This window comes from Psammomys obesus, unplaced genomic scaffold, assembly GCF_907164565.1.
Source record: "Psammomys obesus unplaced genomic scaffold, mPsaObe1.curated_primary_1811, whole genome shotgun sequence".
Classification (NCBI taxonomy): domain Eukaryota; kingdom Metazoa; phylum Chordata; class Mammalia; order Rodentia; family Muridae; genus Psammomys; species Psammomys obesus.
In genome coordinates this window covers 7,751,502-7,774,908 of record NW_026589732.1, presented here as the reverse complement: position 1 = coordinate 7,774,908, position 23,407 = coordinate 7,751,502, and positions in this window count along the sequence as shown.

Here is a 23,407-nt window from a genome sequence, read left to right as displayed (position 1 = left end):
TGTGATTCCTGTTTCTTTCTTTTACTTCGAGCAGTGAAGTAGCAGCATTGCTCCAGTACACAAGATGCTGCATTTCAACCAATCCATGCAAGAGAGCAATGACTTATGTGCTATTACAGCTATAAAGCTGTGAGCCAAAATGAAACATTTTTCATTACTCTATCTCTAATACTCATTACAGTAGAAGCATTCTTACCAACATGATAATGTAAATGACATCACTGCTAAATGCCAGTTTAGGTCTCTCACTATTTTCTCTTCTCTAATAATTCTCTTGGATACTATGTTAAATATTTATGACCAACATCTAAAAGTTTCTTGGTAAACAAACATCTACCAAAAGTTTTGTTATGGACCACTCATTGACAGATTGAATTGTCTGAGCTTAGCGACTATGTCTTTCTTTTCAATATCAAAGACTAAGTTAGTCTATGGAATTTTATCAGCATAAATTAATAATAACTCAGGTAAAACCACCGTTGGATAAACCTCCTTGAATCATACTTGCTCATCTTGTTACTGTGTATGCTGAAACTGAGCAGAACCTGTTATGTTACATGCAGCACAAAATTAAGCAATAGCATCTCAGAACTGCCCTTGTAATCTCTCATTGTAATACTAGTTTGGTGCTTTCTACTAAGAAAACATTTCTTTCTTTCCTGTATCAACCTGGTAGTCAAAGCAGATGAGAAAGCAATTTTGTGCAAAAAAAAAAAAGGGTTGAATCATCAAAATGCAAATCAGTCATTTTTATTTTGCTATTTTAAAATTCACTAATAAAAAAGGTTTGTTTTTCTTTGTCATTCATCAGGTTATTGAGTATATTAGTCTATACTAACTTACATGAGTGCTTTAACAGCACAACAAATAAAATTTTGCTATCAGTATAGATTTTTTCTTTTTTTCTTTATTACAATTTATTCACTTTATATTCCAGCTGTAACCCCTCCCTCATCTCCTTCAAATACCACCCTTTCTCCCTCTTCTTCTCTTATGCCTCTTCCCCAGTCAACTGATAGGGGAGGTCCTCCTCCCCTTACATCTGACCCTAGCCTATCAGGTCTCATCAAGATTGGCTGCATTGTTTTCCTTTATGGCTTGGTAAAGCTGACCCCCTTCAGGGGGAGGTGAACAAAGAGCTAGCCACTGAATCTATATCAGAGACAGCTCCTGTTCTCCTTACTAGGGAACCTTCTTGGACACTGAGCTGCCATGGGCTACAACAGTGCAGGGGTTCTAGCTTATCTCCATGCATGGTCCTTGGTGGAAGTATCAGTCTCAGAAAAGACCTCTGTGCCCAGATTTTTTGGTTCTGTTCCTCTCCTTATGGAGCTCCTATCCCCTCCAGGTCTTTCTATCTCTCCTGTCTTTCATAATATTCCTAGCACTCTACCCAAAGTTTGGCTATGAGTTTCAGCATTTGCTTTAATACCATGCTGGGTAGAGTCTTTCAGAGGTCCTCTAGATAGGCTCCTGTCTTGTTCCTCTTTTGATGTCTATCCCATTTGCCTTTCTGAACAAGGATTGAGCATATTACTCAGAGTCCTCCTTCTTGCTTAGCTTCTTTAGGTACAGATTTTAAAAGGTAAGATGCTCAATCCTCATTCAGAAGACAAAGGCAAAAGACATCAGAAGCAGGAGAAGACAGGGAACAGGATAGAAGCCAACCACAGATGGCCTCTGAAAGACTCTACTAATTGAGGTATTGATGCAGATTCTGAGACTCATAGCCAAACTTTAGGCAGAGTGCAGGGAATTTGATGAAATAAAGGGTAGAGAGAAAGACCTGGAGGGGACAGGAGCTACAAAAGGAGACCAACAGGATTGTGAAAACTGAGCCCTGAGGGCAATGAAGAGAATGATACACTAGCTAATGACAATGCATGGAGAGGACCTGAAATCATGGCTCAGTTGTAGCCCATAGACTCAGTCTCCAAGTTAGATCCTTAGTAAGAGGAGCAGGACTTTCTCTGGCATGAACTCAGTGGCAGGCTCTCTGATCACCTTCCCCTGGGCTGTGCAGCCTTGCTAGTCCACAGAAGACAATGCAACCAGTCCTGATGAGACCTGATAGGCTAGGGAGGACCTCCCCTCTCAGTAGACTAGGTGAGGGGAATAAGGGGAGGAGAGGGAAGGAGGATGGGATTGGGAGGAGATGAGGGAGGGAGGGAAGCATAGCCGGGATACAAATTGAAAAAAAAATGTAATAAATGACAATAATAAAACATATGAAAAAAGAAGCAATGGAGCAAATATCCAGTTTGTTTTCTAAGAAAATATTATTTTTAAATCAAAATACCCCAGCTTCAAAAGGGCCAACTGTAAGAATAATAATGTTTGGTAATATACAGCTTTTTATCTTAGCTCACCACTGATATGATCACTCTTCCAAAATTAAGTTTTTTCTCTTGGTAGAAAATATGGTTCAATTCTTCTGAGAAGACAGCTTCAAATAGGAACCATCATTCCAGTTGGCACATCTAGTTTTTCAGCCACATGGATGCTCAGACAGAAACACTTGAATGGGTCTCTTCAAGCCCCAAAAGCTTGTCTTTCCTGTGGAACATTTTTTATGTAGACAAAATTTTCCTGCCAGCAGACTTCTTCAAGCTTTTCATTCCAGATCCAAATTATTTGACTACCCAGAGTTTCTGGGAAAGGGAAAAGCTTGTTTTACTTGTATTTGTTTATAGGAGAATTCAGTAAAACCAGGCATAAGACATGGATTCAATACCAACTTGGTAGGCCTTACCTGCCACCCATGACTTTAACAGAAGGGCTTTCATGTTTATTTCTGAACTCCATTTAGAGTTTTAACAAAGCACTGGTGAATAAAACCCTAGGCAATTTTCACATACCGGTTGTAGAATTGTAGAGAAATAGTTTATTTTATTGTTCGATTCATTTGCTTCAATTGAAAACTGACACTTTTAAGAAATTACAAAAGGTTAATAGCTGCTAGAAAGAAAACAATGCCCTCTCAGCTAAACGTGGCAGTGATGTGTATTAACTGAAACTTTACTACTATCTGAACTTTGACACTTGAAAATTGAAAAGCTGATGGCCACCCTGACAAACATCAAACAGTCAGAACTTACAAAATCTCTTCCTCCCTAGAATTATTTATTCTATAGAATCCAACTGCTACCAGCTACCTGGTAAAGTTGATTAAAAAGAATTCTCTGCATTTACTCTATGCCTAACATGTATCAGATTCTGCCCATAGTAAGCCTCTAAGGCTTTGAATAAATTTTACATTGATGGGTGGCATAGTAACAGGCTACTATTGCCTTTAAGATGTTTCTATCCAGGTAAATTTGATAATGAAACTCCATTATTAACAAAATAAATATGTACGACAGTATAGTAAGGCTCACAGTTTCCATCCTTTTTATCATCACTTTCCTTTTTTTTATTAAAATATTTTTAGAAATTTGATTCTAGGGACATGGCTCAATGGGTCAAGCAATTATGAGAACCTGAATTTGATCTCTAGTCAAGTGTGACCATACAGCTCTGTTATCTGTGCTGAGTGACACAGATTGGTAGGTGAGTATCTGAGGACTCACTTCTCAGCATGATGCCAAGCTCAAGATTCAGGAAGGTACCCAGTCTCAAAAAAAAAAAAAAAAAAAAAAATAGAAAAGCAGTAGAGTAGAGCAAGCCATCCTAACCTTAACTTCCAGCCTCTTCAGTGACACTCACATGGACAGATACGCATGTTCACATCAAGAACACAGAAACAAAAACACAAACACACAAACAAACAAACATGAGTGAGAGCAAGAGATGCAGACACCAGATATTTACCCTGTGGCCTCTCCATGTATGTACATAGTCAAACACACATCCTCAAGTGTAAAAATATACACATATACCACACACACGCATGCACATGCACACACACACACACACACACACACACACACACACACTTACAAAATTACAAAATTTAGATAGTGCTTAGAAAATGATCAAAATTATCTTGTATTGAGTGGCACTTTTCTGTTTAGTCTTTGTTGTGTGTTAATGTCAGCTTTTCAGTTCTATAGCAAAATCCTCACTGCTGTATGTCTTGCTCTGTCTTCTATGAGCTGTAGCATGAATGACTCATAACTGAGCAGGAAGCTGGATGGAAGATCCAGCTACCAAGTTCTCATCAGGCATTTTTGTTCTCGTTAAAGCAAAACATCATTTTTTTTTAAAAAAAAGAAAATTTCTGGTAACTTGTTACTGACATCATGTACATTCCCTTAAAGCCCAGACCAAGAATTGCACTTCTATAAGCTGCTGAGAGCTCATGATAAGCACAGTTAAGTCCAGACACAACATCAGCTTTTTAGAATTTTTTTTTATTATTTTTGGATGAATCTTCACAAACAAGAAGACTTGATGAAGTCAGTCTAGTGTTTTCTCCTCAGTGGATGACCAGAAGTAAACAGTATCAAATGTGCAACACTAATATGAGATAAATCATAGTAGGTTTTCAGACTTTGGAACAATTAAAACTGTTAGAGACATGATAAAAAAAATTCAGATTTTCAAAAGCCTCTCCACATTCAAAAACCCAAACCAGGATTTACAGATAAAACCTAACATAATGGCATAGGATTTTCCCAGTCTGCAAAAGCTGGACTCTGCCCACTGCAGAACTGTACTTTTCTCCATTGCTCCAGGTTTTACGTTATTTGCCTTTTAGTGGGACATTGTACCTGAAAAATAAATATAAAATATTTATAAATTGTAGCAGTCTCTAGCTTACAGCTTACAACAGGTGAACTAAATATTTTATTGTAGTGTATTATAATCTTCCTAGTGAGGCTTTATGCCCCGGTGAGACAAGAATTGTTACAAAACCAAACTATCAATTTCCTGTATTTTAATAATTATATATCCTTCTGGCAGGATACATTTCTATTTGTGTAAGTGACTAGAGAAAATAGAAGAGCCCTGAATCCTTCAAGTATCTTATACAGTTAATACTAGATTTTTCTGTAAGTAGATCAAACAAAACTTTATGCTTTGTTTCTGAGACCCAAAGCAGAGAAGAAAGTTTCTCTGAGAATTTTCTAGATGACCTTTCTTAATTTCTGCCCCACTCTAATCTATCTTTCTTTCTTTCCTTCCTTTCCTCCCTCCTTCCTTCCTTCCTTCCTTTTGACAGGATGCCTATAAACATAACATCCCAACTCCAAGGGTTCTGAGGTAGATTTCCCTTGTGACATGACATTTATTATACTTAGCAAAAATTTAGAAAAAAAAATCATTACTTAATTGCTGCTCAGTTTTGGTATTGGTTCCACAATTTCAAGAGTGTATAAGGACCTACTCTGCAGATAAATTAAAACTCCACAAGGAGAGCAACAGAACAAGAAAATTTGAACACAGGGAACTTCCCAGAGACTCATACTCCAACCAAGGACTATCCGTGGAGATAACCTAGAACCCTGGCAATGCAGCCACTTCTGATGAGAACTGATAGACTAAGATCAGAAAGAAGGAGAGGAGGACCTCCCCTATCAGTGGACTTGGGGAGAGGCATGCATGCAGAAAGGGGGGGATGATGGGACTGGGAGGGGAGAAGGGAGGGGCTTATGGGGGGATACAAAATGAATAAAGTGTAATAAAAAATTCACTAAGTGAAGGAAGCACAAAAGAAGAAAGGAAAAGACTAGAAAAGGGAAAGGGAAAGAAAAAAGGAGGAAGAAAATTAGTTATTTGGAAAAACTTGGTAGAAGATTCTCAGAATCTCAAAACAATTGAAGTAATTTCATTAATTTCCCTTTCCTTATGATGAACACCTACAAAACTTCCTCAGCCCACATAGGCATGCGACAGGGACCTAAGGTACCTGAATACTTATTAGAGGTGTAGGGCAGGAGGTAGGAGTGGAGATGGGCACGGTAGCAGGAGTGGGGATTAAGAGTAGGGAGATTAGAGGAGAGAGGGCCAATTGAAAGAATGGAAATCAGAGGCGGGGGCCATCTCTGGGATTTGCCAAAGACCAGGGATAGAGGAGGCCTCAGGAAGTCTATGGGGGTCACCCTGGTTGAAACTCCTGGAAGTGTCCTCTATGGACCCTGAAGTGGCCACCTCCTGTAGCCAGTAAGGTTTCGAGTGGAGGAATAAGGACAACAACCCGGTCACAAAACCTTCAACCCAAAAATTGCCATGCCTGTAAGATGTACAGGAACAAAATTGGAGCAACGTTTGAGGGAAAGCCAACCAAAAACCGACCCTACTTGAGACCCATCCCAAGAAGAAAACCAAACCTGGCACTATTAATGTTCCTCTGCTGTGCTTATAGTCAGGAGCCTAGAATAACTCCTCTGAGAGACTCTACCTAACAGCTGATGGGCAACACATGCAGAGACCCACAGCCAAACATTAGACAGAGCCCAGGGAGTCTCATGCAAGAGTCGGAGGAATGATGGAAGTTTAGGAGTCAAGTACTCCCCAGAGTCAAGTAACCTGGCCCCAAAGGGGCTCACAGAGCCTGAACCACCAACCAAAGAGCATGCATGTACTAGTCCTAGGCCCCTTGCACATATCTAGCAGATGTACAGCTTGGTCTTCATGGGCATCCACCAACATCTGGAGTGGGGCCACTCTTCCACAAGGTTCCCTCTGCTCTAACCAATATTTGGCTGTGAGTCTGGGTTTTTATTTCAATACATTGCTAGGAAAAGGCTCTCAGAGGACAGCCATGTAAGGCTCCAATCTGCAAACACAGTAGAATGTCATCGATAGTGTAGTGTCAGGGGTTGTCTCTCTCCCATGGAATGGGTCTCAGCTTGGGTCAGGCATTGGTTACACATTCCCTCTAGCTCTGCTCTATCTTAATCCCTACATATCCTGGAATTAAGGTAAATTCTGGGTGGAAGTTTTTGTAGGTTAGTTGGTATCCCCCCTCTCTTCACCAGTTGTCCTGTCTTGTTAAAGGGCTGTCTTCCCTGTCTCCATGACCCTTGCCACCAGGAGTTTCAGCAAGAGTCATCCCCGTACTCTCCCATGAGTCCACCCTATTTCAGGGCTTTGGCTTGTCTAAGACTAGCCCCCCACCCATGGCTGCTTTTCTCTCTGTAAGCTCTCTGTCCTCTCCATTCCACTCACCCTGTATCTGACCCCTATCCTCATTTCCCTAACTTTCCCCTCTCCTATCCTGTTCCCTCTCTTCAATAACTTCATCTGACTAATCTATTTTCTATTCTAAGTGAGATTCAAGCTTCCTCCCTTGGGCCCACGTTGTTTATTAGCTTGTTTGGGTCATGAATTATAGTATGGTTATCGTATATGGCTAATATCCACTTGTGTGTGATGCATACCCTATGTGTCTTCCTAGTTCTGTGTTATCTCACTCAGGATGATCTTCTAAGTTCCATACATTTGCCTGCAGATTTCGTGATTTCCTTGTTTTTAATGGCTGAGTAGTATTCCACTGTGTAACCATGCCACACTTTCTTTACCATTCTTCAGTTCAGGGACAGGGTTGTTTCCATTTTCTGACTATTGTGAATAGAGCTGCTATGAACATAGTTGAGCAAATATCCTTGTTGTAAAGTAGGACATCTTTTAGGTATATGCCTGGGAGTGGAAAAGCTGGGTCTTAATGTAAACCTATTCCCAATTTTCTGAAAAAAAAAAAAAAAAAAAAAAAAAACTCCAGATATATTTCAAAAGTGGTTGAACAAGTTTGTACTCCCACTGGCAATGGAGAAATGTTCCCCTTTCTCCATATCCTTGCCAGCATGTGTGGTTACCTAAGTTTTTGATCTTAGCCATTCTGTTAGGTATAAGATGGAATTTCATTGTCTTTTGATTTGCATTTCCCTGATGACTAAAGAAGTCGAGCATTTCTGTAAGTGCTTCTGGCCATTCAAGATTCCTCTGTTGAGAAGTGATAGTAATAAAAACTGCATGGTACTGACACAGAAACAGAATGGTAGATGAATGAAATCAAATAGAACACCAAGACATAAAACCACACATCTATGGACATTTGAGTTTTGACAAAGAATCCCAAACCATACAATAGAGAATAAAAGCATCTTCAACAAATGGTGCTAGTCTAACAGGATACCCACATGTAGGAAAATGTAAATAGATCTATATTTGTCACCCTGCACAAAGCTCAAGTCCAAGTGGATCAAAGACCTCAACATAAAATGAGATATATTAAATTTGTTACAGGAGAAAGTAGGTAAGAGCCTTGAACTCACTTGCAGAGAAGACAACTTCCTGAATAGAACACCAACAGCTCAGACTCTAAGATCAACACTTAATAAATGGGACCTCATGAAACTAAAAAACAGCTTCTGTAAAACAAAAGTCACTGTCCAAAGAACAAAATGGCAACCCACAGATGGGAAAAATCTTTACTAATCCTACATGACAAAGGGCTAATATCTAAAATTTATAAGAAACTCAAAAAATTAAACTCTAACAAACCGAAAATACAATTAAAAGATGGGGTACAGAGCTAAGAGGAAGCTTTGTTTTTGCCTGCTTGTTATTTTCCTCACTAGCAATTTCATTCTTTCACTGGTATTAGAGACAACTATTTCAGGATTCTGGCATGTATTGAATACCAGCTGAGACATCCAGCCTCTTGAACTGAGCAACTACTAGATTCTTACACCTTCTTTTCATAGGCATCCATAGTTAGATTAGCTGGACAACAGACTTCAAACTATTTTAATACATCTGTTATCAACTTGATCACATCTATAATTAACTAAAATCCAAATGACTGAGCATACCAGTGAGGGATTTTTCCTAATTAAAGAGTTCATTCATTTTTTTGTTTTATATTCTATGTTGTTAGTCTAAAAATACCTGACAAATACACAAATGAGCCAATGAAGGTCTCACATACTTTATTCATGTTGTACTGGCCCAGTCATAGAGATGATCAAGTACTGCGGCTAAGTTAATTGTGGTTGATACCCCTTACCACCAGTCCCCTTCTGACTTCTTTGAGTAGGCCTGGCTGCCATTGGTACTGCTAAACTTGCAGGTGGTTTGATGGTTGCTAATAAAAATTATGTTCCCTTTTTTTCTTACATTCATGTGGATAGCTGGTAGATCTACCAAGGAACCTGTTCCAATCACAGATACCAAGATGGATCTGCAGTCAAACCTGTTACCTCATGTTTAACTCATTGCCTGTGAGGTAGCCTTTTTCCTAAAATAGGTGGAAATTTTATAGATGCTGTTCCTACTTACATTTAATTCTGTTAAAAATTATTTAAATTAAAATCAAGAATATATTAAAAAATGACAATGACTTCTTTATATTTCTCTGAAATTTATGGGAATTGACCCATTTTGCTTTCATATTCCCTGTCTTTTTTTCTATCTAGTCAGTATAGTTGTCTAATGACAAACAATAAGAAATTTTGGTTTTCTTTTTCAGTGCTCCTAAGTTTTTGCTATAGTCCTAAATTTCTTCTCAACCAGAACATCTGCTTTCTATAATGATGGATGTGTTGGTTTTACTCTGTACCTTTTTCTCTTGCACATACACAAAGTTGCCTAGCTCCTATATTGCTTCCTTACTAGAGGTCTGGAGATATTACATGCTAACTATCTGTTTTTAAAATAATTTCTCATGTTTCTTTTTATAACTTCTTTATGTTCCTTTTGCATTATTGACAAAGGTTATTATTAGCCATAATAATAACCTTTATAATAATAACCAATACATACCTTATACTGTTTTTAAACTTTTACTGGTATTTGCAGATGAATGAAAAAAGCTTCATTATTTTCTAGATTCCTAAGAAATGCATTGGTTTTCATAATCCAGCAAGAGTGAGACTGTTCACTATGCCAAAAGACAGAGGTATCATTTTAATAAATTGACCTTATTTTTTATTTCAGAAGGTACATGGCAACCAAACCAGAGGCTTTCTCCCAGAATAGTTCCACAAACACCCCACCCAGGCTTCAGATAGTAACCTTTAAACTATGTACTAATAACTTCTCTAATATATTCACTAAGGGATAATGAGCAAGTCAGAATATGTGTCCCCTAATAACAGAATCTATGTATATGAGAACCATGGAGGAAAAAGAAGCTAAACACTAACCCAAAGGCCAAGAGTTTGAATTGGGATGTCTCCAATTGGCACAAGAAATTTCCAAAGAAATGGTCCAATGAGTATCAAAAGTGACAGGTTAAGTTATGCAGCTATTGGTAGGAAGAATTCACTAGTCCTTCATACTGACACTCACAGTTTATCAATTTGAGCCATTTGATCAATATTTACTAGCTTAGGATCTTGTTTCTGAAATTCGAACATTTCCTAGTGTCTGTCTAGAAAGCTCATCTTCCAATTTTTTGACTCTCAGTAGTAATTCCATGTAGGACCCTTTCTTCATTTCCTCCTTTGTTACGTTGCTTTACATAAATATTTTTCTATTTAATGAAAGGATCTGACTACAGAACCAACACAATAAACCCATTCTTTCTTTTTTCCTCCATTTTTTTTGTCTTTATTCATTCTTTTTTAAAATCTATCTTCTTTGTCTCTTGTAGGCATAAGGTTACTGTGTAATTCAAATGCTGATTTCTGTACCCCTATATCTGTTTGCAATCCTTTTACTGAGCATCTCATTTCAGTGTTTTGTAAGCACTGCTCCCCAATTGCCCTCTGAAATGCCAATAAAGCAGCTTATAACAAATCACTGAACAAGACAGAGAACAGGGCTGCACTTGCTGCTAATCAGGGAAGAAGGAGTCAGAAGAAGTAGGGGCTTCAGCCATGGGAGGGACACAGGAGATATTTTGAGAGAAAGCTGGAAGAGCAAAAGCTACAAAGTATTAACTATGTCTGGAATGTGTATTGGGAGAAAACCAGATTTGCTTAGAGGGTTAAGAACAAAGTAGTAACTGCTCAGTTATTGTGTTGTGAAGTTTCTTTTTAAACAAATATAAAGGAGTCTCAGTTATTTGTGTGATAGCCAGGTTAAAAGTGAAACTGAAAAACAAACACACTTCTATAAAAATAACATTGCTGGTTTCTCTTTCAACTTTCCTTTTCTTCCTCTTTCCATCCACTCACTTCTCCTATGCTTGCTTTTGGTTTCTTGTCTCTTTTAAGAGATTATCTGGAGGTTCTAATGAGACAACACTGACACTCCTGTATTTTTGACTGAAGAATTGTTTTCCTGTATAGGGAAAGGTCACTCTCTTCCAAGGAGCCTGCACCTTTAGGAAGAGCACATGTGAAGTGCTAAAGGAAAAAGAGGATTAGTAGGCTGACCATCCAAATCAGCTGAATGAACCTTGGCAATGAATGGGGTGACTAATGTCTCAGATCACTATCACAGCCAGCCTATCCAATCCTATCATCTCTCCTTGTCATTCTACTACTTTTGCTTTGTCTTAGCATTTGATAGGCTCAAGACAGACCAAAGCTAAATGGAATAGAGAGAAGAAAATATTGCTTTGATAGAACATTGCTTATGATCATAATCCAGTGCACGACTAAATCAACTGAGACTTCATTCCCCTTCTGCTCTCATTTTCTGACATGCTTAGGTAAGCTATTCAATTTTATTTTTTCTCTAGTTATGGGATTCAACACATAACTAGATTCTTATGGTGTTTAGGTTCCTTACTGTGAATATCTTTCTATACTACAAATCATCAGCTTGCCTGATGATGAACAGGGGATCAAAAAAAGAAAAATGTAAAGCCTTGGGCACTTAAATTTTCTTTTCTGTAGTTAGGTTCATCAGCTTGCTTATCTTCAAAGTTATCAGCTTAGGTATGCTCCATCATCTTATGCAATTATATTTTTACAGTGGACCTGTGTCCACGTAGACTGAAGCTGCTTTATTACCACAAAATTAATACTGCTTTGCATGAAAATGCACCAAAAAGTAAAACTATCCATTTAAAATATCAGTGTCAGGAGCTCGAGCTCCAAGCTGGAGGCGACCAGGGCCCACCATTTCTGAAGGGCAGATCCTGAACTCCAAAACTGGTGAGTAGATGGGCAACTGAAAACAGAGCAAATACTTTGAGGCTTCCTGGGCTAGAGGGGACAACCTGTGAGTTAGGACATGTTGTCTATGCAGGGACAGGGCCTCCATAGACAGCTCCTTGGTCTGAGAGTGGTAAACTATCAACACCCTAAACCCTCAGCTGTACCTTCCCTTGCCACCTGCCCTTGTTCCGGTGGCCCAGGAAAGGTGGGGAACACATAATCCCAGGTACGGGGCACCTTCCTACTCTATAGGCCAAACAGGGGACCCAAATCTGAAGCAGAAAACAGTGGGTTCGCTGAGCTTACTGTATATGCCTGTACCTGAGAGTTAGTGCATGTAGGCCCTCTGCGCTTTCCACACACATCTGCAAATGAGTGCTTCTGCGAGAAAGTGAATACAGGGCCCCAGATAGGGGTTCCTCTACTGTAACAGTCAAACACCGGATCCCTCTCACCCACACCCATGTTGTGGGCCACACAGGGACTCTCTGGGACAGCATTCTCAACACCGAAAACCCCGTTCTGTGGGTCTCTCAGGGGAGTCCAGCCAAACAATTCCTAGAACAAAGACAGTGCAGATCAGGCAGATCTGAGCGATTGGAGCACAATACCGAAATTGGCCTGTGGGCCACTGAGCTATCCAGCACACCTGCGCATGTGCACTGCACCACCCAGTAAACTCACTAGCACCTTGATCTGCACTTATGCTCCTCCCTTACACTTCACCATCCAAGGCATACACACTTTCACACACACTCCTGCACTTATGCACTTGCACCAGTGACCTTCCTCCCTTAGCTGCATCTGAAGCACCAACACCAACTCTTACACAAGTGGACTTCTCTCATCTTCATAGACTCCAGAGATGGACAGACCCAGTCTGCAAAACAGGCTCCATGAACAAATAGCAAAGGCTACTGACCATCTTATGGTGAAAGGCAGGCTTAAGAACACATCCAACAAAAATAAAGACATCATGGCTTCACTCAAAGTCAATGGATATTTTGATTCATTGGAAACACAGAAAATTATTTTAAAGCTATCCTTATTGAGTTATTAGAGACACATAAAGAGAAAAATGAACAAAACTCTCAAGCAAATGCAGGCACATATAGACACACAAATAGAGAGCATAAAGGGGAGACGAATAAAAAAAAAGATGACATCATGTAAAGACAGGAATCCACATTCAAACAGATAAAGGAAATGGTGCTAGATATGAAAATAGAATTAAAATCAATAAAGAAAAAAACACAAACAGAGAAATCCCTGGAGCTATAGAACTTGGAGAAAAGATCAGGAACCACAAAGGTAAGCATCACTAATAGAATATAAGAGATGGAAGAGAGAATCTCAGGCACTAAAGATACAGTTGCAGAAATTGATACATCTCTCAAAGAAAAAATAAAATCAGAAAAGTTGTAAACACAAAACATCCAAGAAATAAAGAGGCTTAGAGAACACCAAATAGACTGGACCAGAAAAGAAACTCCTTATATCACATAACAGTCAAAACACTAAGTCTATAGAACAAAGAAAAACTATTAAAAACAACAAGGGAAAAAGCCCAAGTAACATACAAAGATAGACCTATCAGAATCACATGACACTTCTCAATAGAAACTATGAAAGCCAGAAGGGCTTGGGCAGATATAATGCAGACTCTAAGGGTCCACAGATGCCAACCCAGTCTACTATATCCAGCAAAGCTTTCAATCAACATAGATGGAGCAAACAAAATATTCCATTACAAAACTAAATTTAAACAATATCTACACAGCTACCTAGCCCTCAGAAAATACTAGAAGGAAAACTCCAATAAAATGAAATCAACTACTGCCAAGAAAACACAGGACATAGATATTTCACAATGAAAAAAATGAAAAGAAAAAAAAAACACACAAATACACTATTACCACCAACTCCACAATAAAAGGAACTAACATTCATTGATCACTATTATCTATCAACATCAATGGATTCAACTCTCCAATAAAAAGACACAGACTAAGAGAATGGTTGAGGAAATAGGATCCAACATTCTGCTGCATCCAAAAAAACACACCTCTGTTAACAAAGGCAAACACTACCTCAGAGTAAAGGGTTAGAAAAAGGTTGTTCAAGCAATCAGACACAGAAAACAAGCTGAAATACCTATTCTAATGTCTAATAAATTGACTTTCAACAAAAATTAATTTAAAAAGATGAGGAAGAGCACTTCATTTTCATCAAAGGAAAAATTCACAATGAGCACATTACAATCCTGAACATCTATGCCCCAAATGAAAGAGCAACTGCATTTGTAAATGAAACATTATTAAACCTTAAATCACACATCGATCCCAACATCTTAATGGTGGGAGACTTCAACCCTCCACTCTCACTAAGGGACAGATAATCTAGACAGAAGCCAAATAGGGAAATAATGACACTTACAGAGTTCCTAAATCAAGTGAAACTAATAGATGTTTACAGAAACTTTCAAACAAATTCACAAGAGAATATCTCCTTCTCTGCACCCCAATGGAACCTTCTCCAAAACTGACAATATATTTGGGCACAAAGCAAGCCTCAACAGATACTAGAAGATGAAATAATGCCTTACATACTCTCGGACCACCATGGCCTAAACCTAGACCTCAACAACAACAGAAATAACAAAAAGCCTATATACACATGGACTAAACAACTCTCTACTCAATGACAGCTTGGTCAGAGGAGAAATGAAAAATAAGTTAGAGACTTCCTCAACTTCAAAGAAAATGAAGGCACAACTTAACAAAATTTATGGGACACAATGAAAGCAGTGTTAAGAGGAAAGTTAATAGCACTAAATGCCTCCAGAAAGAAGTTTGCAAGATCTCATACAAGATACTTAAAGGCACAACAAAAAGCCCTAGAAAAAAAAGAAGCAGATGAGTGGAAGGTTGTAAATCATCAAACTCAGAGCTGAAGTCCATGAATTAGAAACAAAGAAAACAATTCAAAGAATCAATGCAACCAAAAAACTGGTTCTTAGAGAAAATCAACAAGATAGACAAACCCTTAGCTCAACTGACTAAAAGGCAGAGAGAAACTACCCAAATCAGCAAAATCAGAAACAAAAATGAGGACATAAAGACAGACACTGAGGAAAACCAAACATCATTAGGTCTCATTACAAAAGCCTTTAGGCAACAAAATTTGAAAATTTAAATGAAATGGACAATTTTCTTGATAGATTCCATTTACCAAAATTAAAACAAGATCATGTAAATAGTCCTATATCCTCCTAGGAAATAGAAGCAGTCATCAAAAGTCTTTCTACAAAAAAAAAAGAACAAGAAACAACAACAACAACAACAAAAACCCGGACATATGGTTTCAGCGCAGAATTCTAACAGACCTTCAGAAGAGCTAACTCCAAGTATCTTCAAACTATTCGAAAAAATTGAAACAGAAAGAACATTACCAAATTCATTCTATGAAGCCACAGTCACCTTGATACCTAAACCACACAAAGACCCAACAAAAAAGAAGAGTATAAGACCTATCTCATATGAACATGGATGCAAAATTACTCAATAAAACAGCCAGAAAATGAATCCAAGAAAACATGAAAGATACCATCCACCATGACTTCATCCCAGGCATGCAGTATACAAATATCCATCAATGTAATCCACCAAATAAACAAACTGAAGGAGAAAAACCACATGATCAACTCCTTAGATGCCAAAAAAGCCTTTGACAAAATCCAACACCCATTCATGTTTAAAGTCTTGGAGACATCAGGGATACAGGGCACATACCTAAACATAGTAAAGGCAATATACAGCAAGGCTATAGCCAACATCAAACTCAACAGAGAGAAACTTAAATAAATCCCACTGAAATCAGATATAAGGCAAGGCTGTCCACTCTCTCTACATCTCTTCAACATAGTACTTGAAGTACTAGCTAAAGCAACAAGACAACTAAATGAGAACAACAGGAAAATCAGGAAAGGAAGAAGTCAAAGTATCACTATTTGCAGGCAATATGATAGTGTATATGAGTGACCCCAAAAATTCAGCCAGAGAACTCCTCCAGCTTATAAACGCCTTCAGCAAACTGGTTGGATAAAAAAAATTAACTCAAAACAAATCAGTAGACCTCCTATATATGAAAGACAAAAGGGCTGTCAAAGAAATTAAGGAAACTACACCCTTCACAATAACCACATCACATAAAGTTTCTTGATGTGACTTTTATCAAGGAAGTGAAAGACTTGTATGAAAAAAAAAAATTCAAGTCTCTGAAGAAAGAAATTGAGAAGATATCAGAATATGTAAAGAAATCTCAAGCTCTTGAATCAGTAGGAATAACATATTGAAAATGGCCATCCTACCAAAAGCATACTACCAATTCAATACAATTCCCATCAAAATACCAACACAATTTTTACAGTCTTTAAAGAACAATTCTCAATTTCACATGGTAAAACAGAAAACCCAGAATTGCTAAAATAATCCTATACAATCAAAAATCTTCTGGAGGCACCTCCATCCGTGATCTCAATTAATACTATAGAGCAACAGTAATAAAAACTGTGTGGAACTGGCATAGAAACAGACTGGTAGATCAATGGAATCTAAAGAAGTCCCAGAAATAAACCCACACCCCTATGGATACTTGATTTTTGTCAAAGAAGCCAAAACAATACAATGGAAAAAAAAAAAAGATAGCATATTCAACAAATGGTACTGTTCTAATTGGATGTCTATATGTAGGAAAATGCAAATAGATCCATATTTATCACCTTGCACAAAACTAAAGTCTAAGTGGATCAAAGACCTCAACATAAAACCAGACAATCTAAACCTGTTAAAAGAAAAAGTGGGGAAGAGCCCAGAACTCATTGGCACAGAAGACAACTTCCTGAACAGAACACCAACAGCACAGGCACTAAGATCAACAATCAATAAATGGGAACCCCAAGAAACTGAAAAGCTTCTGGAAAGCAAAGGACACTGTTGTCACAGAAAAAAAAAAAAAGACTAGGATTGGGAAAGAATCTTCACTAACCCTATATCTGACAGAGAGCTAATATACAGTATATATAAAGAACCTAAAAAGTTAAACTCCAATAAAGCAAGTAATCCAATTAAAAAATGGGGTACACACTCCTAGGCATATATCCAAAAGAGGCTCAAGTACACAAGAAGGACATTTGCTCAACCATGTTTGTAGCAGCTTTATTTGTAATAGCCAGAAGCTGGAAACAGCCCAGATGCCCCTCAACTGAAGAATGGATGCAGAAATTGTGGTACATCTACACAATGGAGTATTACTCAGCAATGAAAATAAGGAATGCATGAAATTTGCAGGTAAATGGTGGGACCTGGAAAGGATCATCCTGAGTGAGCTGTCCCAGAAGCAGAAATACACACAGGGTATATACTCACTCATATAGACATATAACATAGGGTAAACCTACTAAAAACTGTACATCTAAAGAAACTAAGCAAGAGGGAGGACCCTGACTAAAACCCTCAATCCCCATCCTGAAAGGCAAAGAGGTCGGACACCAGAAGAAGAAGAAATCAGGAAACAACCTAGGAACCTGCCACAGAGGACCTCTGAAAGCCTCTGCCCTGCAGACTATCAAAGCAGACACTGAGACTTATGGCCAACTGTTGGGCAGAGTACATGGAATCTTAGGTAAGAAGTGGGAAATACTAAGAGCTGGAGAGGATGGAAACTGTACAAGGAGAGCAACAGAACCAGAAAATTTGAACACAGGGGTCTTCCCAGAGACTCATACTCCAAGGACTATTCATGGAGATATCCTAGAACCCCTGCACAGATGTAGCCCATGACAGTTCAGTGTCCAAGTGGGTTCCATAGTAATGGGAAGAGGGACTGTCTCTGACATAATCTGATTGGCCTGCTCTTTGATCACCTCCCCCTGAAGGGGGAACAGCCTTACCAGGCCACAGAAGATGACAATGCAGCCACTCCTGATGTGATTTGATAGACTAAAATCAGAAGGAAGGAGAAGAGGACCTCCCCTATCAGTGGACTTGGGAAGGGGCATGCATAAAGAAGGGGGAGAAAGGGTGGGACTGGGAGGGGAGGAGGGAGGGGATTATGGGGGGATACAAAATGAATAAAGTGTAATTAATAGTAAAAAAAATGGGGTATGCAGCTAAGCAGAGAATTTTCAATAGAGGAATGTCGAATGGCAAAGAAACAGTTCAAGAAATGTTCAAAGTCCTTAGTCATCAGAGAAATGCAAATCAAAAAAACCTGAGGTCAGGTGAAAGGGGAGGAGGACCTCCCCAATCAGTGGACTTGGGGAGGAAAATAAGTGGAAAAGAGGGAGGTTGGGTGGGTTTGGAAGAGACAATGGAGGGGGACACAGCCAGGATACAAGTTGAATAAATTATAATTAATGATGATAATAAAAAATAAAATAAAAATTAAATATCCCCAGATGTCCCTCAGTTGAGGAATATAGAAATTGTGGTACATTTACATAATGGAATACTACTCAGCAATTAAAAACAAGAAAATCATGAAATTTGTAGGCAAATGATTAGAACTAGAAAATATCTTCCTGAGTGAGGTATCCCAGAACAGAAAGACACACATGGTATATACTCACTTATAAGTGGATATTAGACATATAATATAGGATAATCATACTAAAATCTGTACACCTAAAGAAGCTAATCAAGAAATACTCTGAGTAAGTTGCTCAATCCTCATTCAGAAGGGCAAAGAGGATGGATATCAGAAGAGGGAGAAAACAGGAAAGACAACAGGAGCTTACCACAGAGGGCTTCTGAAAGACTCTAACCTGAAGGGTATCAAAGCAGATGCTGAGACTCATAGCCAAACTTGGGGCAGAGTGCAGGGATTCTTATGAAAGGAGGGGGGAATAGAAATACCTGGAGGGGACAGGTGCTCCACAAGAAGAGCAACAGAACAAAAAAATCTGGACACAGCGGTATTTTCTGAGACTGATATTCCAACCAAGGATGATTCGTGGAGATAACCAAGAATCCCTGCACAGATGTAACCATGTCAGTTCAGTATTCAAGTGGGTTACATAGTAATGGGAACAGGGACTGTCTCTTACATGAAATGATTGGCCTGTCCTTTTATCACCTCCCTCTGATGGGGGAGCAGCCTTACTAGGCCACAGAGGAAGACAATTCAGCCACTTCTGATGAGACCTGATAGACTAGGATCAGATGGAAGGGGAGGAGGACCTCCTCTATCAGTGGACTTGGGGAGTAGCATGGTAAAGAAGAAGGAGACAGGGTGGGATTGGGAGGGGAAGAAGGAGGGAGCTACAGGTGGGATACAAAGTAAATAAACTATAATTAATAAAAATTAAACAATAATAAATAAACAAATAACAAAATAAATAAATAAAATAAAATATCAGTGTCCTTATTTAGACAGAAGAGCAACAAAATGAAAAACACAAGCAAGTAAATAGTGAGATGGAGAAAGCAAAGAAAGGAGAAAGTCGGAGGGGCCAAGATGGTGGTGCCGGGAGAACACCTTGTCTGAGAAGCAGGACAACACACTCTGTGCAGTGACCAGGAGACTGAACTTTGGGCCCTAAAACAACAGCGATCGATCCTGTTTCCCAGGTGAGGGGAGGGTCCCACGGCATGGGAATCGGTCGGGTCCACTCCCAGCTGCCCAGCCAGAACCCGGAAGAGAACCCAGCTAACGCAGGCTTTGGGTCTCCAGGCTGGTGCCACAAACCAGTGTGTCCCAATCACTTTCCCAGGCTGATCGGTGGGCACAACGGTGCCTGAGACTGGGAGTCCCAGTCGCCAGAAAACCCCACGGGGAAGCAAAGTTGCTAGACTGATCACGGGTCACCCAGTCTTTCCCTGGAAGGTCTCGCTGACCACGGGTACCTGCCGCTATCACAATTGAGCTCCCGACACGCACAGATTGCGCGCCCAGCTCAAAATCCCTACTCCCTCTTCGGAGGAGGCAGGAGGCATCCAGCAGAATCTGCCACAGACCACATTGTCTGTACCCAACCCGAGATCGGGGCTGAGAAAACCCAATCCTTTCGGGCACTCCCCCAAATGCCGCCATGAACCTGCTGCGGTGGAGCGGAAGGATAAAGAGGCGCACAGCAGCTTCACAGTGCCAGAACTCCAGTGCTGCCTGCCGCTCCTAGCAAACAAACTACAGCTCGGGATCTGGGACTGTGGTCATTCTACACGTCCTGAGATTCTCCTGGGTCCAGCGCAATAAGGTCTAGCAGCAAGTTCTATCACCTACGCCCCCCGCGACCCCTGGCAGAGAAACGCTGGCTCAGGATCCTCTGACTGAGAATCCCCAACCCCTGCTGGCACTCCCCTGAGAGCACCTCCATAAGCTTGCCCTAGCAGAGGAGGTCAGAGGGGAAGGACAGAGAGGCAGCCTGCCAAGGACACAGCACCCTCTCTCCAGCTCATCCAGCGGCCCCTAGCAGAGAAACCCAAGCTCTGGATCTGAGGACACTCAACCCTACCTGGTACTCTCTCAGGATCAGCAAACATAGAATCTACTGCCAGGCTGCTTCTGGCAGAGAGATCTGGGCCCGGGATCTGGGATTGAGTACACTCAACCTAACTCTTTCCCGCGCCACCCAGGGACCAGCCAACATAACCCATCCTGGCAGAGGGAAAGGACAAAGAGGCAGCACACAGGAAAGGTGGACACCGAGTCCTGTGGCCACAGTGTCACAGAGCTGACAATTAGCCTGCCCGTGCACTTCCGCAGCAGGACCAAATCAGAGAGTAGTGAGCAAGGGGAACCCCTGTGCATTCCAACTGGTCCTGCAAGAGAGTGAGTGAGCCTTCTAGGGAGAGTTTGCCCCAGACCCAGGGCCTCTCCACAGAAGCAACCAGACGAGAGGATCATAGCCCGAACTACAATCTCGAGGAACAAACAGTGAGGATTATAAACAACCAGATGGCTAAAGGCAGACATAAGAACACTCCCAACAAAAATCAGGACATAATGACCTCACCAGCAACCCCACAAAACAATGGACACTTCAATTCACTAGACACACAAGAAAACAACCTCAAAACTATGTTTCTCCAGCTATTAGAGGCCTATAAAGATGAAATGAACAAAGCCCTCAGAGAAATAGCCTAAGAAATGGAGACTAACCAAGAGGAAACAAACCCTGCTCTCAGAGAAATGACCACGAAAATTGAGGCAAACAGAGAAGAAATGCACAAAGCTCTCAAAGAAATGTCCACACAAATGAAGGCAAATAAAGAAGAAATAAACAAAGCTCTCATAGAAATACAGGCAATTATACCCAAAGAAGTAGAGGCACAATTAGTGATACATAGAGAGGAAACAGACAAAAAAATAGAAGCTATCATTGAAAAGCAGGAGTCCACATTCAAACAGATGAAGGAAATGGTGCAAGACATGAAAACAGAATTAGAATTAATAAAGAAAACACAAATAGAGAAAAACCAGGAGTGGGAGAACATAGAGAAAAGATCAGGAACTACAAAGGTAAACATCACCAACAGAATACAAGAGATGGAAGAAAGAATCTCAGGAGCCGAAGATACACTTGCGGAAATTGACATGTCTCTCAAAGAAAAAATAAAATCAGAAAAGTTACAAACACAAAACATCCAAGAAATCAAGGACACCATGAAAAGACAAAACCTAAGAATAATAGGAGTAGAAGAAAAAGAAGACATCAGGCTCAAAAGTCCGGAAAATATTTTCAAGAAAATTATAGAAGAAAACTTTCCCAACTTAAAGAAGGAGATGGCCATAAACATACAAGAGGCCTAAAGAACAGCAAGTAGACTAGACCAGAAAAGAAATTCTTCACATCACATCATATTCAAAACACTGAACCTACAAAACAAAGAAAAATTCTAAAAGCAGCAAGGGAAAAAGGCCAAGTAACATATGAAGGTAGACCTATCAGAATCACACCAGATTTCTCAACAGAAACTATGAAAGCCAGAAGGGCCTGGTCAGAAATCATACAGTCCTTAAGGGACCACAGATTCCAACCCAGACTACTATACCCAGCAAAACTTTCAATCAACATAGACGAAGAATTCAAAATATTCCAAAACAAAACCAAATTTAAACAATATCTACATAGTAACCCAGCTCTACAGAACTTACTAGAAGGGAAACCCAAACCAAAGAAAACAACTACATTGAAGGAAACAGAGGATATAGATAACTACACAACAACAAAAAAAAACCAAAAGAAGACAAGCAATGAAACTCAGTGACACCACCAACCCCACATCTAAAGTAAGTAACAATTGTTGGTCACTAGTTTCTATCAACATCAATGGACTCAACTCCCCAATTAAAAGACACAGACTAACAGAATGGTTTCGGGAACAGGATCCATCATTCTGTTGCATCCAAGAAACACACCTATGCAACAAAGATAAACACTACCTCAGAGTAAAGGGCTGGAAAAATGTCTTTCAAGCAAATGGTTCCAGAAAACAAGCAGGAGTAGCCATCCTAATATCTAATAAAATAGACTTTCAACCCAAGTTAATCAAAAAAGATAAGGACGGCCACTATATTCTCATCAAAGGAAAAATCCACCAAGAGGACATCACAATTTTGAATATCTATGCCCCAAATACAAGAGGACCTACATTCGTAAATGAAACAATATTAAAGCTTAAATCACACATTGATCCTAAAACCCTAATAGTGGGAGACTTCAACACTCCACTCTCACCAAGGGACAGATCAACTAGACAGAAAACAAATAAGGAAATAAAAACACTTACAAAGACCCTAAATCAAATGGACCTAATAGATGTCTACAGATCTATTCATCCAAACTCAAAAGAGTACACCTTCTTTTCAGCACCGCATGGAACCTTCTCCAAAATAGACCATATAGTTGGTCATAAAAAAGCCTCAACAGAAACAAAAAGATTGAAATAACCCCTTGTATTCTATCTGACCACCATGGACTTAAGCTGGACCTCAACAACAACAGAAATAACAAACAGCCTATACACACATGGAAACTGAACAACTTGTTACTCAGTGACAGCTGGGTTAAGGAAGAAACAAAGAAAGAAATTAAAGACTTCCTAGAATTCAATGAAAATGAAGGCACAACATACCCAAATTCATGGGACACATTGAAAGCAGTGCTCAGAGGAAAATTTATAGCACTAAGTGCCTGCAAGAAGAAATTCATAACATCACATACAAACAACCTAATGGCCCAACTGAAAACCCTAGAAAAAAAAGAAGCAGATACACCCAAGAGGAGCAGACAGCTGGAGATAATCAAACTCAGGGCTGAAATCAATCAATTAGAAACAAATAAAACTATTCAAAGAATCAATGAAACAAAAAGCTGGTTCTTTGAGAAAATCAACAAGACAGACCAATCC